Here is a 19,335-nt window from a genome sequence, read left to right as displayed (position 1 = left end):
AAAAAAGAGATGGCAAGAGTGAATGTTGACATTCTAGGAATCAGCGAACTGAAATGGACTGGAATGGGTGAATTTAACTCAAATGACCATTATATCTACTACTGTGGGCAGGAATCCCTCAGAAGAAATGGAGCAGCCATCGTGGTCAACAAAAGAGTCCAAAATGCAGTACTTGGATGCAATCTCAAAAAAGACAGAATGATCTCTGTTCGTTTCCAAGGCAAACCATTCCATATCACAGGAATCCAAGTGTATTCCCCAAAAAGTAATGCTGAAGAAGCTGAAATTGAACGGTTGTAGGAAGACCTACAAGACCTTTTAGAAGTAACACCCAAAAAAGATGTCCTTTTCATTATAGGGGAATGGAATGCAAAAGTAGGAAGTCAAGAAACACCTGGAGTAACAGGCAAATTTGGCCTTGGAATACGGAATGAAGCAAGGCAAAGATTAATAGAGTTTTGCCAAGAAAATGCACTGGTCATAGCAAACACCCTCTTCCAACAACACAAGAGAAGACTCTACATATGAACATCACCAGATGGTCAACACCAAAATGAGATTGATTATATTCTTTACAGCCAAAGATGGAGAAGCTCTATACAGTCAGCAAAAACAAGACCAGGAGCTGACTGTGGCTCAGATCATGAACTCCTTGTTGCCAAATTCAGACTGAAATTGAAGAAAGTAGGGAAAACCACTAGACCATACAGGTATGACCTAAATCAAATCCCTTATGATTATACAGTGGAAGTGAGAAATAGATTTAAGGGCCTAGATCTGATAGATAGAATGCCTGATAAACTATGGACTGAGGTTCATGACATTGTACAGGAGACAGGGATCAAGACCACCCCCTGGAAAAGAATTGCAAAAAAGCAAAATGGCTGTCTGGGGAGGCCTTACAAATAGTTGTGAAAAGAAGTGAAGCAAAAAGCAAAGGAGCAAAGGAAAGATATAAGCATCTGAATGCAGAGTTCCAAAGAATAGCAAGAAGAGAAAAGAAAGCCTTCTTCAGATATCAATGCAAAGAAATAGAGGAAAACAACAGAATGGGGAAGACTAGAGACCTCTTCAGAAAATTAGAGATACTAAGGGGACATTTCATGCAAAGACAGGCTCGATAAAGGACAGAAATGGTATGGACCTAACAGAAGCAGAAGATATTAAGAAGAGACGGCAAGAATACACAGAAGAACTGTACAAAAAAGATCTTCACGACCCAGATAATCACGATGGTGTGACCACTCACCTAGAGCCAGACACCCTGGAATGTGAAGTCAAGTGGGCCTTAGAAAGCTTCACTATGAACAAAGCTAGTGGAGGTGATGGAATTCCAGTTGAGCTCTTCCAAATCCTGAAAGATGATGCTGTGAAAATGCTGCACTCAATATGCCAGCAAATTTGGAAAACTCAGCAGTGGCCACAGGACTGGAAAATGTCAGTTTTCATTCCAATCCCAAAGAAAGGCAATGCCAAATAATTCTCAAGGTACCGCACAATTGCACTCATCATACACGCTAGTAAAGCAATGCTCAACATTCTCCAAGCCAGGCTTCAGCAATATGTGAACTGTTAACTTCCAGATATGCAAGCTGGTTTTAGAAAAGGCAGAGGAACCAGAGATCAAATTGCCAACATCTGCTGGATCATCGAAAAAGCAAGAGAGTTCCAGAAAAACATCTATTTCTGCTTTATTGAGTTTGCCAAAGCCTTTGACTGTGTGGATCACAATCAACTGTGGAAAATTCTGAAAGAGACGGGAATACCAGACCACCTGATCTGCCTCTTGAGAAATCTATATGCAGGTCAGGAAGCAACTGTTAGAACTGGACATGGAACAACAGACTGGTTCCAAATAGGAAAATGAGTTCATCAACGCTGTATATTGTCACCCTGCTTATTTAACTTATATGCAGAGTACATCAAGAGAAACGCTGGACTGGAAGAAACACAAGCTGGAATCAAGATTGCAGGGAGAAATATCAATAACCTCAGATATGCAGATGACACCACCCTTATGGCAGAAAGTGAAGAGGAACTAAAAGGCCTCTTGATGAAAGTGAATGTGGAGAGTGAAAAAGTTGGCTTAAAGCTCAACTTTAGAAAACGAAGATCATGGCATCTGGTCCCATTATTTCATAGGAAATAGATGGGAAACAATGGAAACAGTGTCAGACTTTATTTTTTTGGACTCCAAAATCACTGCAGATGGTGACTGTAGCCATGAAATTAAAAGACGCTTACTCCTTGGAAGGAAAGTTATGACCAACCTAGATAGCATATTCAAAAGCAGAGACATTACTTTGCCAACAAAGGTTCGTCTAGTCAAGGCTGTGATTTTTCCTTTGGTCACATATGGATGTGAGAGTTGGACTGTGAAGAAGGCTGAGTGCCAAAGAATTGACAGTTTTGTACTGTGGTGTTGGAGCAGATCTTGAGAGTCCCTTGGACTGCAAGGAGATCCAACCAGTCCATTCTGAAGGAGATCAGCCCTGGGATTTCTTTGGAAGGAATGATGCTAAAGCTGAAACTCCAGTACTTTGGCCACCTCATGTGAAGTGTTGACTTATTGGAAAAGACTCTGATGCTGGGAGGGATTGGGGGCAGGAGGAGAAGGGGAAGACAGAGGATGAGATGGCTGGATGGCATCACTGACTCAATGGACATGAGTCTGGGTGAACTCCGGGAGTTGGTGATGGACAGGGAGGCCTGGCGTGCTGCGATTCATGGGGTCACAAACAGTCTGACACGACTGAGTGACTGAACTGAACTGATATTATATTATATATATTTTGTAATATAATATAATATATAAATATATTATTTAATATATTAATATATTATATTGATAATAAAATAATAATATTAATAATATATAACAATAATATATAATTATTATATATTATTCCTCGAGTTGCGAGGGGCTTGGTGAGATTCCTCTTGAGTCGCTGCCCGTGAATAGGGCCCTGTCTAGAGTTCAGTCGGGAAACTCATTGTTCCTCTCTGGCAGCGACTGGAATCTCCAGCTTCCTATCAAGGTTCAACAAGGAAGTCAGGCTTTGCCTGGTGTTGAGGCATGGAACTCTGCATTCCTCTCGAGTTGTCAAAGAGCTGTCAGGCCTCTGGTCGAGTTCAGGCGGGGATTTGGGCTTTTTCTAGAGGATAGGCAGGGCCGACAGGCCTCCCATCCTGTTGTGAACAGATACTCGGTGTTCCATTGGAGCCGATGCAGGGAAAATCAGGACTTATCTGGAGCTGAAGGGGAACTCGGCGTCCTTTTTCCTTGTAGCAGAATCCGCGGGGTTCCACTTGAGATTCAGTTGGTGACACAGGCCTCCTCTTGTGGTTCGAGGGGAAGTTGGGATTTCTCTTGAGTTGAAGCACAGAATGGGCACTCATCTCCAGATGAGGTGGGACACACAGGGCTCTTCTCGAGTTGTGGTGGGAACCTCGGCTTTCATCTCTAGTTGTGATGGGGATCTTTGGGCCCACTTGAATTGTGTGAAGGGAGTCAAGCCTCCTCTCGAGTTTTGAGAGGGAACTCGGGATTGCTCTCAAGGTGCTGCAAGAGAAAAAGGCCTCATCTCGCATTGACGGGGGAATCTCGTGGGTTGTCTCGAGTTGCAGTGGGAGGCTTGGGTTCCTCTGCAGCTACCACCGGGAGCTCAGGGAGCCTCTCGTGTTGCCTCAGGGAAGTCAAGTCTCCATTCAAGTTGCGAGGGCCAGCGCAGGAGTGCTCTAGAGTCACGGCAGGAAAATCAGGCCTCAATTCGCATGGAAGGGGGAATCTCAAGGTGTTTCTCGAGTTGCGGCTGGAAGTGCGGGTTCCCTCAAGTTATCACGGGGACCTGAAGGAGCCTTTCATTTTGTCTCTGGGAAGTCAGGAATCCTTTCGAGTTGTGAGGGGCCTCTCAGGATTCTTCTCAAGTTGGTGCAGGCGACTAAGGCCTCATCTTGAGTTGAGGCGGGAAACTCAGCTCTGACAGCGATCTCGGGGTCCCTATGGAGATTCCCCTGGAGAGTCAGACATCATCTTATGTTGGGTCATGGAACTCCACTTCCCTCTCGAGGTGGAAAAGGGGTGTCAGGCCTCCTGTCGAGTTGAGGTAGGTATCAATAGGGGCTACCTATTCATACCTAATCAATAGGTAGGGGCTATTTCTAGAGGTGCCACGGGGCTCTCAGTACTCCATTCGTGTCATGAGTTGATACCCTGGGTGACATTGCAGTCTTTGCAGGGGAATGAGGCCTTATCTCGAATGGACGGGGACATTGGGGTCTTTTCAAATGGTTGCACGACCCCTGGAGTTCGTCTCGAGTTTCAAGGTGAGACCAGCCTCCTCCTGAGGAGCGACAGGAACATCAGGATTCCTTTGCAGACGAAGCAGGGGATTGGGTCCTCATCTCGAGATGAGGAGGGGAAACCAGGGCTCTTCTTGAGTTGTAGTGGGAAACTCGGTGTTCCTCTCAAGCAGAGACGGGTATGTCAGGGAACTTCTTGAGTTGCCTAAAGGGTGTCAAGTACCCTTTCAAGGCTAAAGAGGGAAGGTGAGATTTCTCTCGAGACGCTGCAACAGAAAGGGGCCTCATCTCGCGTTGAGGGGAGAATCTCCTGGGGTTTCTCGAGTCACGGCAGGAAACTTGGGGTTTCTCTCGAGTTGCAACGGGGACCTCAAACACACTCATGTTGCCTCAGGAAAGTCAAGTCTCCATTCGGGTTGTGAGGGGCCTCTTGGGATTCCTCTGCAGTCGGTGCAGGGGCTTATGGCCTCATCTCAAGTTGAGGCCGGAACCTCAGGGTTCCTCTACAGTTCTGAAATGGATCTCAGGGTTCCTATGGAGTTTCAACAGGGGACTCAGACCTCGTCTCGTGTGGAGACATGGAACTCAGCTTCCCTCTCGATGTTTCAAAGAGGTGTCAGGCTTCCTGTCGAATGGACATAGGTGTCTGGGGCTTTTTCTCGAGGTGCCACTGGGCTGTCACACCTCCCTTCGTGTTTTGAGTCGATCCTCGGTGTTCCAGTCGAGTCAGTGCAGGGGAATCAGGCTTATCTGGAGTGGTTGGGGAAATTGGGACCTTTTCTAATTGAGGCACGACTCCCGGGGAGTTGCTCGAGTTTCAAGGTGAGACCAGCCTCCTCTTGAGGGGCAACAAAAACATCGGGATTCCTTTCCCAATGAAGCAGGGGAATCGACCCTAATCTAGAGTTGAGGAGGGGCAAAACGGGGCTCTTCTTGAGTGGTGGCATGAAACTCGGTGTTCCTCTTGAGTGGAGACAGGTATCTCGGGGACCTTCCTGAGTTGCATCCAGAGTGTCAAGTACCCTTTCGAGGCTAAAGAGGGAAGGTGGGGTTTCTCTCGAGACACTGCTCTGGAAAAGGGCCTCATCTCGCGTTCAGGGGAGAATCTCGTGGGTTTCTCGAGTTGTGACAGGACACTTGGAGTTCCTCTTGAGTTGCAACGGGGACTTCAGGGACCCGCTCGTGTTGCCTCAGGAAAGTCAAGTCTCCATTAGAGTTGAAAGGGGCCTCTCGGGATTCCTCTCCAGTCGGTGCAGGGGCATAGGGCCTCATCTCAAGTTGAGGTCGGAACCTCAGGGTTCCTTTTCAGTTCTGACATGGATCTCGGGGTTCCTATAGAGTTTCAACAGAGGAGTCAGGCCTTGTCTCATGTGGAGACATGGAACCCTGCTTCCCTCTTGAGGTTTCAAAGAGGTGTCAGGCTTCCTGTCGAGTGGACACAGGGTTCTGGGGCTTTTTCTCGAGATGCCACGGGGCTGTCATCCCTCCCTTCGTGTTTTGAGTGGATCCTCGGGGTTCCAGTCAAGTCCGTGCAGGGGAATCAGACTTATCTGGAGTGGTTGGGGAAATCAGGGTCTTTTCGAATTGAGGCATGACCCCTGGGGATGCGCTCGAGTTTCAAGGGGAGACCAGCCTCCTCCTGAGGGCCGATGGCAATGTTGGGATTTCTTTCCCGACGAAGCAGGGGAATCAATCCTCATCTCAATTAGAGGAGAGGGAAAACACGGCTCTTCTTGAGTTGTGGCGTGAAACTCAGGGTTCCTCTCTAGTGGAGACAGGTATCTCGGGGACCTTCCTGAGTTGCATCAAGGGTGTCAAGTACCTTTTCGCATTTCAAGAGGGAACGTGGGGTTTCTCTCAAGACATTGCTCTGGAAAAGAGCCTCGTCTCGCGTTGAGAGAAGAATCTCATGGTTGTTCATGGGTTGTGGTGGGAAGCGTGGGGTTCCTCTCGAGTTTCAGTGGGGATCTCAGGGGCCGGCTCATGCTGCCTCAGAGAAGTCAGGTCTCTTTGAGTTGCGAGGGGCCCGTCGGGATTCCTCTCAAGTCACTGCCGGTGAATAGGGCCGTGTCTAGAGTTCAGTCAGGAAACTCAGTGTTCCTCTCTGGCGGCGACCGGGATCTCGGGCTTCCCATCAAGGTTCATCTAGGGAGTCAGGCCTCGTCTGGTGTTTAGGCATGGAACTCTGCATTTCTCTCGAGTTGTCAAAGGGCTGTCAGGCCTCCAATAGAGTTCAGGTGGGGAATTTGGGCTTTTTCAAGAGGATAGGCCAGGCTGACAGGCCTCCCATCCTCTTGTGAGGGGATACTTGGTGTTCCATTGGAGCCAGTGCGGGGGAATCAGGACTTATCTGGAGCAGAGGGGGAACTGGGAGTCCTTTTTCCTTGCAGGAGGATCCGTGGGTTTCCATTTGAGATTCACTTGGTGACACGGGCCTCCTCTTGTGGTGCAAGGGGAAGTTGGGATTTCTCTTGCGTTGAGGCAGGGAATGGGCCCTCATCTCCAGATGAGGTGGGACACATGGGGTTCTAGTCGAGTTGTGGTGGGAAACTCGGCTTTCATCTCGAGTTGTGATGGGGATCTCAGGCCCCTTGAGTTGCCTAAAGGGAGTCAAGTTTTCTCTCGACTTTTGAGAGGGAACCTGGGATTGCACTCGAGCTGCTGCAGGAGAAAGGGCCTTATCTTGCGCTGATGGGGGCATCTCGTGGTTTGTCTTGAGTTGCGGCTGGAGGCTTGAGATTCCTCTCTAGGTATCACTGGGAACTCAGGGAGCCTCTCGTGTTGCTCAGGGAAGTCAAGTCTCCATTCGAGTTGTGAGGGCAAGGGTGGGAATGCTCTGGAGACACGGTGGGGGAATCAGGCCTCAATTCACATGGAAGGGGAAATCTCAAGGTGTTTCTCAAGTTGCAGCAGGAGGTGTGGTTTCCCTCGAGTTGCCACGGGGACCTAAGGGAGCCTCTAATGTTGTCTCTGGGAAGTCAGGAATCCTTTCAAGTTGTGAGGGGCCTCTCGGGATTCCTCTCGAGTTGGTGCAGGTGACTAGGGCCTCATGTCGAGTTGAGGCGGGAAACTCAGGGTTCCTCTCTAGCTCTGACAGGGATCTCGGGGTCCCTATGGAGACGTCATCTCGTGTTGGGGCATGGAACTCCGCTTCCTTCTCCAGGTGGAAAAGAGGTGTCAGGCCTCCTGTCAAGTTGAGGTATCATCCTATCGAGTTGATCAGGGGCTATTTCTAGAGGTACCACGGGGCTCTCAGGCCTCCCTTCATGTCGTGAGTTGATGCTCAGGGTGACATTTGAGTTGTTGCAGGGGAATGAGGCCTTATCTCTTGTGGATGGGGACATCGGGGTCTTTTCGAATGGTGGCACGACCCCTGGAGTTCCTCTCGAGTTTCAAGGTGAGACTGGCCTCCTCTTGATGTGCGACGAGAACGTCGGGATTCCTTTGCAGACGAAGCAGGGGATTGGACCCTCATCTCGAGATGAGAAGGGGAAACCGGGGCTCTTTTTGAGTTGTGGCGGGAAACTCAGGGTTCCTCTTGAGTGGAGACGAGTATGTTAGGGAACTTCTTGAGTTGCCTAAAGGGTGTCAAGTACCCTTTCGAGGCTCAAGAGTGAAGGTGGGATTTCTCTCGAGACTCTGCAGTGGAAAGGTGCCTCATCTTGCGTTGAGGGGAGGATCTCCTGGGTTTCTCAAGTTGCGGAAAGACACTTGGAATTCCTCTCAAGTTGAGATGGGGACCTCAGGGACCTGCTCATGTTGCCTCAGGAAAGTCAAGTCTCCATTCGAGTTGCAAGGGGCCTCTCGGGATTCCTCTCTAGTCGGTGCAGGGGCATAGGGCCTCATCTCGAGTTGAGGCTGGAACCTCAGGGTGCCTTTTCAGTTATGACATGGATCTTGGGGTTCTTATGGAGTTTCAACAGGGGAGTCAGGCCTCGCCTCGTGTGGAGACATGGAACCCTGCTTCCCTCTTAAGGTTTCAAAGAGGTGTCAGGCTTCCTGTTGAGTGGACATAGGGTTCTGAGGCTTTTTCTCTAGGTGCCACAGGGCTGTCACCCCTCCCTTCGTGTTTTGAGTCGATCCTTGGGGTTCCAGTCAAGTCTGTGCAGGGGAATCAGGCTTCTCTGGAGTGGATGGGGAAATCGGGGTCTTTTTGAATTGAGGCACGACTCCTGGGGGATGCGCTCGAGTTTCAAGGGGAGACTGGCCTCCTCCTGAGGGCCGATGGCAACGTCGGGATTCCTTTCCCAACGAAGCAGGGGAATTGACCCTCATCTCAATTAGAGGAGGGAGAAAACGCGGCTCTTCTTGAGTTGTGGCATGAAACTCGGGGTTCCTCTCTAGTGGGGACGGGTATCTCGGGGACCTTCCTGAGTTGCATCGAGGGTGTCAAGTACCCTTTCACATTTCAAGAGGGAAATTGGGGTTTCTCTCGAGACACTGCTCTGGAAAAGGGTCTTATCTCACGTTGAGGGGAGAATCTCGTGGTTGTTCATGGGTGTGGTGGGACGCAACCCAGGAGATTCAAACCCAGAAGAAGCAAACCCAGGAGATTCTCCCCATTCCGCAGCTTCTGTGGTATCTTTTCCTTGACATTTTTCTGGCCACCTAACACACATTTGTGTACACACGCTCATGTACACATGCGCGCACACACACACACACACACACACACACACACACACACACAGGCTTTGTTCTTTTTCCGAGCCCAGGAAACTCTCACTTCAAGTCAACATGTGAAGACCTGCAGTGGTAAACCTGGAAAATCTGATTCCCGACAATTTGCCCCATTTTCTAAATCAGATCCAGATCATAGCTAGTCTAGGTCGTGGGGGATGAAGAACAGAAGTCATACCTCCTGAACTCTGGCCTGGATGGGCAAGTCATACAGAAATTGGCCTGTCTTCATTTGGCAGATCAAGCCTGGCGAAATTGCTGTGGTTAGGGAAATGGGAGGACATGCCCACAGTCACAGGTCTGGAGCTGAGGCTGTTTCTATGTTTGGGTTCAGACAGCCTGCAGACTCCAGGAGCAAGAATGTGGGTGGCTGCCAATCCTTTTCCTCTTGTCTTGTGACAGAGTGTCAAGGAGGAGGAAAAGGCACCCCCTAAGAAGTATGCCATCAAACTGCCCAGGGACCTGACCAGCAGGTTTGAACAGGGACAGGAGATGAAGAGGCAGGAAGATGAAGAGGCAGAGCCTCTATCAAGGCTGAGGAGGAGAATTGGCGGAAGCAGGAGGAGGCAGGCCTCTTGGTGGGTCCACCATCCTCAGCCCTCAAGCCATGAACTCGGCTCCAGAGAAGGGGCTGCTAGGAATGGGGAAACAGACACAGGCCACGAAGGGATGTGTTTATGGGCCCCCAGGTTCAAATCCCCTCCTCCCTCTTCCAAAAACCCCACCTCCACCTGGCCAGGCGGGAATCCCAGTGGTGGTCAGCCAGATGCTAATGCTACAGAGCTGTGCTGCCTAGACCAATTCATTGTGTACTGTGCAGTTCTGGGGTCCTCCTTGTTCCAGACCAGGAGCTCACTGAAGATATACCTCCATAAACTTGACATCCATCCTCCATCCACCTTCCCACCACCCTCCCACCACCCTCCCACCACCCTCCCACCACCCTCCCAACACCCTCCCACAATCCTCCCACCACCCGCCCACCGCCCACCCACCACCCTCCCATCACCCTACCACCACTCGCCCACCACCCACCCACCTCATGTCAAGGGCTTCATGTCAAGTTGAGGCGGGAAACTCAGGGTTCCTCTCTAACTCTGACAGGGATCTCGGGGTCCCTATGGAGATTCCACTGGGGAGTCAGACGTCATCTCGTGTTGGGGCATGGAACTCCGCTTCCCTCTCGAGGTAGAAAAGGGGTGTCAGGCCTCCTGTCGAGTTGAGGTAGGGATCAGGGGCTATTTCTAGAGGTGCCACAGGGCTCTCAGGCCTCCCTTCGTGTCGTGAGTTGATCCTCAGTGTGACATATGAGTCGTTGCAGGGGAATGAAGCCTTATCTAGAGTGGATGGGGACATCGGGGTCTTTTCGAATTGTGGCACGACCACTGGTGTTCCTCTTGAGTTTGAAGATGAGACCAGCCTCCTCCTGAGGTGCGATGGAAATGTCGGGATTCCTTTGCAGATTAAGTAGGGGAATAGACCCTCATCTCGAGATGAGGAGGGGAAACCGGGGCTCTTCTTGAGTTGTCGCGGAAAACTCGGGGCTCCTCGAGTGTAGACAGGTATGTCGAGGAACTTCTTGAGTTGCCTCAAGGGTGTCAAGTACCCTTTTGAGGCTCAAGAGGGAAGGAGGGATTTCTCTCGAGACTTTGCAGCAGAAAGGGACCTCATCTCGCATTGAGGGGAGGATCTCCTGGGTTTCCTGAGTTGCGGCAGGACACTTGGAGTTCCTCTCGAGTTGCGACGGGGACTTCAGGGACCCGCTCATGTTGCCTCAGGAATGTCAAGTCCCCATTCTAGTTGTGAGGGGCCTCTCGGGATTCCTCTCCAGTCGGTGCAGGGGCATACGGCCTCATCTCAAATTGAGGCCAGAACCTCAGGGTGCCTTTTCAGTTCTGACATGGATCTCGGGGTTCCTATGGAGTTTCAACAGGGGAGTCAGGCCCCATCTCGTGTGGAGATATGGAACTCAGCTTCCCTCTCGAGGTTTCAAAGAGGTGTCAGGCTTCCTGTCGAGTGGACACAGGGTTCTAAGGCTTTCTCTCGAGGTGCTACGGGGCTTTGTGTTTTGAGTGGATCCTCGGGGTTCCAGTCAAGTCCATGCAGGGGAATCAGGCTTATCTGGAGTGGTTGGGGAAATCGGGGTCTTTTCAAATTGAGGCACGACTCCTGGGGATGCGCTCGAGTTTCAAGGGGAGACCGGCCTCCTCCTGAGGGCCGATGGCAACATCGGGATTCCTTTCCCGACAAAGCCGGGAAATTGAATCTCATCTCGATTAGAGGAGGGGGAAAACGCGGCTCTTCTTGAGTTGTGGCGTGAAACTCAGGGTTCCTCTCTAGTGGGGACAGGTATCTCGGGGACCTTCCTGAGTTGCATCAAGGGTGTCAAGTACCCTTTCACATTTCAAGAGAGAACGTGGGGTTTCTCTCAAGACACTGCTTTGGAAAAGAGCCTCATCTCGCGTTGAGGGAAGAATCTCGTAGTTGTTCACGGGTTGTGGCTGAAAGAGTTGGTTCCTCTAGAATTGCAATATATATAGATAAATAATATCATATATATTGATATATGATTATTAATAATAAAAATAATTATCAATATTACTATAGTGTTATTAATATATATTATTATATATATTTATGTTTTATATAATATATTACAATATATTATATAATATAGATATATATTATATAAAATATATCTATCATATATATAATATATAATGATATATTATTAATATATTATTATATTATATATTAATTATGTATATTAATATATATTATATGTATGAATCATATATTAATGTATATTATGTATATATATTTATATATTTTTTCTATATAATTATAATTATACATATTTTATAATATATAATATTATGTATATATTAACACATATTATATATAATATGTTATAATATATATAATATATCATATAATTGTATATTATACAATATTAATGTTTATTATAATTATGATATATATTATATATATTATATGATATGTATATATTAAAATCATATATTTACATATAATTATAATATCACTATAATATTAAAATAATACATAATGTATACATTATATATAATATAATATATCTAATATAATATATATAATATAAATTTAATATTAGTATGATATGTAATATATATTATATATAATATTGTATATAATAATAGTATATAATATAATAATATACATAATATAATATATAACATAATACATATTATATTATATACAATATAATATATATAATATTTAATATACATTATGATATATTATAAAATATAATATAGTAATATGTAATATAATAATATACAACAATACATATTATATATTATAACTCTATATATTATATCTTATAATATATATTGTATATTATATATTATATATGTATTATACATATTATAAATTATATATATTATATATTATTATATATTAGATATTATATATATCATATAAAAATTATATTATATATATTAGATATTAGATGTTATTATTTACAATATTATATATTATTATATACAATATTATATAAATATATAATAGTATTATTATATTACATTATATATTATTATATACAATATTATATAAATATATAATAGTATTATTATATTACATTATATATTATATATATTTTTATTATATATATTGTACATAATGGTAATAATAGTATATACAATATAATATTTAATATAATGTATACATCATATAATATATATAATTTATATAATATAATAATGTAATGATAATAATATGATTTACATATATAATTAATATATATTAATATAAATTATATAAGTATCATATATTTATATATAAATATTATTATTAACATTATATATGTTATATATAATATATATATTATATTAAATTATATATATTTAGATAAATTATATAAATATATTATAATAAATTATATATATATAAATTATATAAATATATTTATATTTATAAAATATTGTATTTTATTATATTTATATTCATTTTTATATTCATAAAATATTATATTTTATTATATTTATATTTATAAAATATTAATTAAAATGTTATTATGTTTTGCAATATTCATATTTATAAAAATATTATATTTTATTTTATTTATATTATACAGATATTATTATATTTTATAATGTTTATGTTTATAAAAATTTTATTTAAAAATGTTATTTTAATGCTATTAAAAATATTATACAGTGATTAAATGTGTAGGTGATACCAAATACTATTAAAAGACCCCTCAAGATTATTGCTAAAATTTTATAGATATATCAATAGAATAATAATCCACACAAATTTCAGATATATACTGAAAATGAAGTATGCCTTTTGAACTTCTAAATTTGGTAATCTGAAGGTTTATTTTAAAAAACCAAAGTAACATTTATTTTAATAGTTAAAATTTTTTAAAAATGGCAGTTCCCAATGCTGGATTTCATGTTGAGAAACTGAATTCTTCACACATTGCTATTGTAAATGTGAAATAATAGAACCACTCTGGAGAACATCTTGGCAGTCCCTTACAAATTTAAATATACCATATACCTTTACCATATGATGTAGCAATTTCATCTTTGTGCACTTATCCAAGAGAAATTAAACTTAGCTTCATGTAAAACTTGAATGCTCACAAACTAATGCTCATAGTATTTTTATTTAAATTAGCCAAAAACTGGAAACAATCTAAATGTCCTTCAACTGATGACTGATTAAGCAAGTTGTAATACACCCATACCATGGAATATTATTTAACAGAAAAAAGGAATGAAATATTGATAAATGCAATAACTTGGATGAATCTTAAGTAAATTACGTTAAGTTAAAAAAAAAGCCAACCATAAAAGATTACATGCAGCAATCTTTCATTTATGTAACATTATCAAAATGACAAAATTATAGACATGGAGAACAGATTAATGCTTGCCAAGAGTTAGGGACCAGCATCATGAGTAGATAGATGATACCGAAGCAGCATGGAGAATCCTAAGAGAGATGGAACTGTCTGTATCTCGACATGGTGGTAGCCACACAAATTAACATGTGATACAACTGCATAGAACTATATACTGCTAAGTCACTTCAGTCGTGTCCGACTCTGTGTGATCCCATAGACGGCAGCCCACCAGGCTCCCCGGTTCCTGGGATTCTCCAGGCAAGAACACTGGAGTGGGTTGCCATTTCCTTCTCCAATGCAGGAAAGTGAAAGTGAAGTCGCTCAGTCGTGTCCGACTCCTAGCGACCCCATGAACTACAGCCTACCAGGCTCCTCCATCCGTGGGATTTTCCAGGCAAGAGTACTGGAGTGGAGTGCCATTGCCTTCTCCGAGAAAAATATACACACATATGAAAATAAGTGTATATAAAATGTGAAATTTGAGTAAAGCTGAAGGATTGTACCAAAGCCAGTACCTTGTGGTCTTACTGAACTCCAGATTTGCGAGAGAAGCCTGGTGGGCTACAATCCATGGAGTAGCAAAGAGTCAGATATGACTGAGCAACTGAGCACACACACAAAGACTGAAAGAAATCAGATGAAGCATACCCAGAATCCTCTGTATTATTCCTTAGAACGGCATGTGAATCTGCAATTAAAGTTTTAAGAATATAATTGAAAAGAAAAGTAAATCTCTGAATAGTCCCTTCTGTGTACACACACAAGCACATAAAATCCCTTATGGGCATCAAAAAAAAAAAAAAAACTTACACCAGCATAAAGATATACAGAAATTATTCAGAACAAGGGATGAAAATATATTGTGCATTTAATATATTGCACGGGTACTGCTGTCACTGTTACTACTACTTCTATAAATGTTGTCATGAATTTAATATTTTGAACTGGCATTTGCTCTCATGCCTGATACTCTTCCTTCAGATGTATTCATGGCTAACTTCCCCACTTTCTTTAGATAAGAGAATTTTTACCTCAGTAAACATCACTTCTTTCACTAACCTATTTCAAATAATGCTGCCCTTTCTTTCTACCCTTTATTGTTCTCCACTCCATCCCCTTTTCCTGATTTATTTTTCTTCTTAACACTTGTAATCAAATAAATATTGTATATATGTGTGTGTATGTGTGTGTTTACTGTTTATTTTCAAATCACCCCTCCCCATACAGAAAGCAAGCTACAAGAACAAAGCTTCATCTGGTTTTCCTTACTTTTGCATTCTCAGTTCTTACAAAGTGCTGCTGCTGCTGCTAAGTTGCTTCAGTCGTGTCCGACTCTGTGCGACCCCATAGAAGGCAGCCCACCAGGCTCCCCCGTCCCTGGGATTCTCCAGGCAAGAATACTGGAGTGGGTTGCCATTTCCTTCTCCAATGCATGAAAGGAAAAGTGAAAGTGAAGTCAGTCAGTCATGTCTGACTCTTAGCGACCTCATGGACTGAAGCCTACCAGGCTCCTCTGTCCATGGGATTTTCCAGGCGAGAGTACTGGAGTGGGTTGCCATTGCCCTCTCCAAAGTGCATGATATGGTAAAGGCTCAGGATCCACTTCTTATATACACAAATGCAATAAATGATGAGTAAGTGTTGGTATTAGGTATGCAAAATTACTTTTTCTGTTTTTAAGTAACAGCTTCTGGTGCATGAGAATTCTAGAGAAGTTATCTTAGAACTTTCTTACCAAATTTTTATTAAAATTACTCATAAAGCTATTTGAAGAGAGCCTTCTTTGCAGGTCAATAACAAAAAAAATCAAGAAAATGCTACATTTTTCTAGAGTTTGATACAATTTTCCTTATGTCTTATTCATGAGATAGGACCCCTTTTGGAATCTGTTCTCTAAATGTAACTTCTCTACTTCCACTAGCTTTTCAAGTTAACTGGTTCTTGGAGTTCCACCTCTTAGGATAGAAACTCAGTTGCTTTAGACGAGATTTGCATTTTCCCCTCAGGCTCCATATAAAGTCTCTTACTTGAAGGTTCTTTTTGCCTCTTTATGCAGGAATTTGGAATTCATCAAGCTGCACAAGTATAAGCTCTTCCATCGTTTCCTCCCAGGATAACCATGAGTCTCTTTATACTTCCTAAAAAGAGGAAGTGACACTTTAAAAATATCTACTAGACACCAGGATTGTTTCATAACTTCCCTTCTGTTTGAGCTCTTAAAGGAACATCTTTTCCACCCAGATCCACTGGGAAATGGTTTACAACAAATCTCCCAATGAATCTGTGTGTTTGACTCTATATTCAAAGATGAGTAAGTAGGGGGGAAAAAGTCGCATAAGATCTATGGAGGTAAACATGATTAATTGAGGAGAAGGCGAGGGCACCCCACTCCAGTACTCTTGCCTGGAAAATCCCATGGACGGAGAAGTTTGGTAGGCTGCAGTCCATGGGGTCGCTAAGAGTCAGACATGACTGAGTGACTTCACTTTCACTTTTCAATTTCCTGCATTGGAGAAGGAAATGGCAACTGCTCCAGTGTTCTTGCCTGGAGAATCCCAGGGATGGGGGAGCCTGGCGGGCTGCCTTCTATGGGGTCGCACAGAGTCAGACATGACTAAAGCGACTTAGCAGCAAAATCTTGCATATCTTTCAGGATATTAGAAGTTACCAGATAGCAAAGTGAAAGTAAACAACTCTCAATCCAAAGGATGCCAGATATACAAAGGGCTGAAGGAAAACCTATTCCGTGACTCCTAGAAAATTTAATCTTAGAGAAAGCAGTCAGATAAGGATGTGAGGAGACTGATAGGAATACTGTAAAATATAAGACACCCAAGATAATGTAAACTCTATGCTGGGTTGCCGGAAGTTGGGTGGCAGAATATCAGGCGCAGGAGGGCCGAGAGGAACTACTCCACGTTCTAGGTCAGGAGGGGTCACTCATCCAAGATAAGGACCAGTGGCTGTGGTTTGCTGGAGCAGCCGTGAAGAGATACCCCACGTCCAAGGTAAAAGAAACCCAACTAAGACAGTAGGTGTTGCAAGAGGGTATCAGAGGGCAGACACATTGAAACCATAATCACAGGAAACTAGCCAATCTGATCACATGAACCACAGCCTTGTCAAACTCAGTGAAACTAAGCCATGCCGTGTGGGGCCACCCAAGACAGACGGGTCACTGAGGAGAGGTCTGAGAGAATGTGATCCACTGGAGAAGGGAATCGCAAACCACTTCAGTATTCTTGCCTTGAGGACGTCATGAACAGTGTGAACAGGACAAAAGATAGGACACTGAAAGATGAACTCACCAGGTCAGTAGGTGCCCAGTATGCTACAGGAGATCAGTGGAGAAATAACTCCAGAAAGAATGAAGGGACGGAGCCAAAGCAAAAACAGTACTCAGCTGTGGATGTGACTGGTGATAGAAGCAAGGTCCAATACTGTAAAGAGCAATATTGCATAGGAACCTGGAATGTTAGGTCCGTGAATCAAGGCAAATTAGAGTGGTCAAACAGGAGATGGCAAGAGTGAACATCGACATTCTAGGAATAAGTGAACTAAGATGGATTGGAATGGGTGAATTTAACTCAGATGACCATTATATCTACTACTGCGGGAAGGAATCCCTCAGAAGAAATGGAGTAGCCATCATGGTCAACAAAAGAGTCTGAAATGCAGTACTTGGATGCAACCTCAAAAACGACAGAATGATCTCTCTTCGTTTCCAAGGCAAGCCATTCAATTTCACGGTAATCCAATCCTATGCCCCAACCAGTAACGCTGAAGAAGCTGAAGTTGAACGGTTCTATGAAGACCTATAAGACCTTTTAGACCTAACACCCAAAAAAGATGTCCTTTTCATTATAGGGGAATGGAATGCAAAAGTAGGAAGTCAAGAAACACCTGGAGTAACAGGCAAATTTGGCCTTGGAGTACGGAATGAAGCAAGAAAAGGCTAATAGAGTTTTGCCAAGAGAATGCACTGCTCATAGCAAACACCCTCTTCCAACAACACAAGAGAAGACTACACATGGACATCACCAGATGGTCAACACCAAAATCAGATTGATTAATTCTTTGCAGCCAAAGATGGAGAAGCTCTATACAGTCAGCAAAAACAAGACCAGGAGCTGACTGTGGCTCAGATCATGAACTCCTTATTGCCAAATTCAGACTGAAATTGAAGAAAGTAGGGAAAACCACTAGACCATTCAGGTATGACCTAAATCAAATCCCTTATGATTATACAGTGGAAGTGAGAAATAGATTTAAGGGCCTAGATCTGATAGACAGAGTACCTGATGAACTATGGACTGAGGTTCATGGCAGCATACAGGAGACAGGGATCAAGACCATCCCCATGGAAAAGAATTGCAAAAAAGCAAAATGGCTGTCTGAGGAGGCCTTACAAATAGTTGTGAAAAGATGTGAAGTGAAAAGCAGAGGAGAAAAAGAAAGATATAAGCCTCTGAATGCAGAGTTCCAAAGAATAGCAAGGAAAGATAAGAATGCCTTCCTCAGCGATTAGTGCAAAGAAATAGAGGAAAACAACAGAATGAGAAAGACTAGAGATCTCTTCAAGAAAATTAGAGATACCAAGGGGACATTTCATGTAAAGATGGGCTCGATAAAGGACAGAAATGGTATGGACCTAACAGAAGCAGAAGATATTAAGAAGAGGTGGCAAGAATACACAGAACTGTACAAAAGAGATCTTCATGACCAAGATAATCTCGATGGTGTGATCACTCACCTAGAGCCAGACATCCTGGAATATGAAGTCAAGTGGGCCTTAGGAAGCATCACTAAGAACAAAGCTAGTGGAGGTGATGGAATTCCAGTTGAGCTATTTCAAATCCTAAAAGATGATGCTGTGAAAATGCTGCACTCAATATGCCAGCAAATTTGGAAAACTCAGCAGTGGCCACAGGACTGGAAAATGTCGGTTTTCATTCCAATCCCAAAGAAAGGCAATGCCAGAGAATGTCAAACTACCACACAATTGCACTCATCTCACATGCTAGTAAAGTCATGCTCAAAATTCTCCAAGCCAGGCTTCAGCAATACATGAACCATGAACTTCCAGATGTTCAAACGGGTTTTAGAAAAGGCAGAGGAACCAGAGATCAAATTTCCAATATCTGCTGGATCATTGAAAAAGCAAGAGAGTTCCAGAAAAACATCTTTTTCTGCTTTATTGACTATGCCAAAGCCTTTGACTGTGGATTACAATAAACTGTGGCAAATTCTGAAAGAGATGGGAATACCAGACCACCTGACCTGCCTCTTGAGAAACCTATATGCAGGTCAGGAAGCAACAGTTAGAACTGGACATGGAACAACAGACTGGTTCCAGATAGGAAAAGGATATACATATAGAATATATAATATACATCAAGGCTGTATATTGTCACCCTGCTTATTTAACTTATATGCAGAATACATCATGAGAAATGCTGGGC

General features: G+C 43.3%; 1 pseudogene; it reads left to right on the top strand.

Annotated features, from left to right (window-relative positions):
* The window catches only part of LOC147357193 (olfactory receptor 5D18-like), a 60,913-nt pseudogene that overhangs the window by 18,671 nt on the left and 22,907 nt on the right, over positions 1 to 19,335 (top strand).

The sequence above is a fragment of the Bos grunniens genome, chromosome 16, assembly GCF_055505025.1.
Source record: "Bos grunniens cultivar Pamir isolate PY7600 chromosome 16, Bosgru_T2T1.0, whole genome shotgun sequence".
Lineage (NCBI taxonomy): Eukaryota > Metazoa > Chordata > Mammalia > Artiodactyla > Bovidae > Bos > Bos grunniens.
Note: the sequence above shows the minus strand (reverse complement) of the source record. Positions and strands in the feature narration are given on the sequence as shown.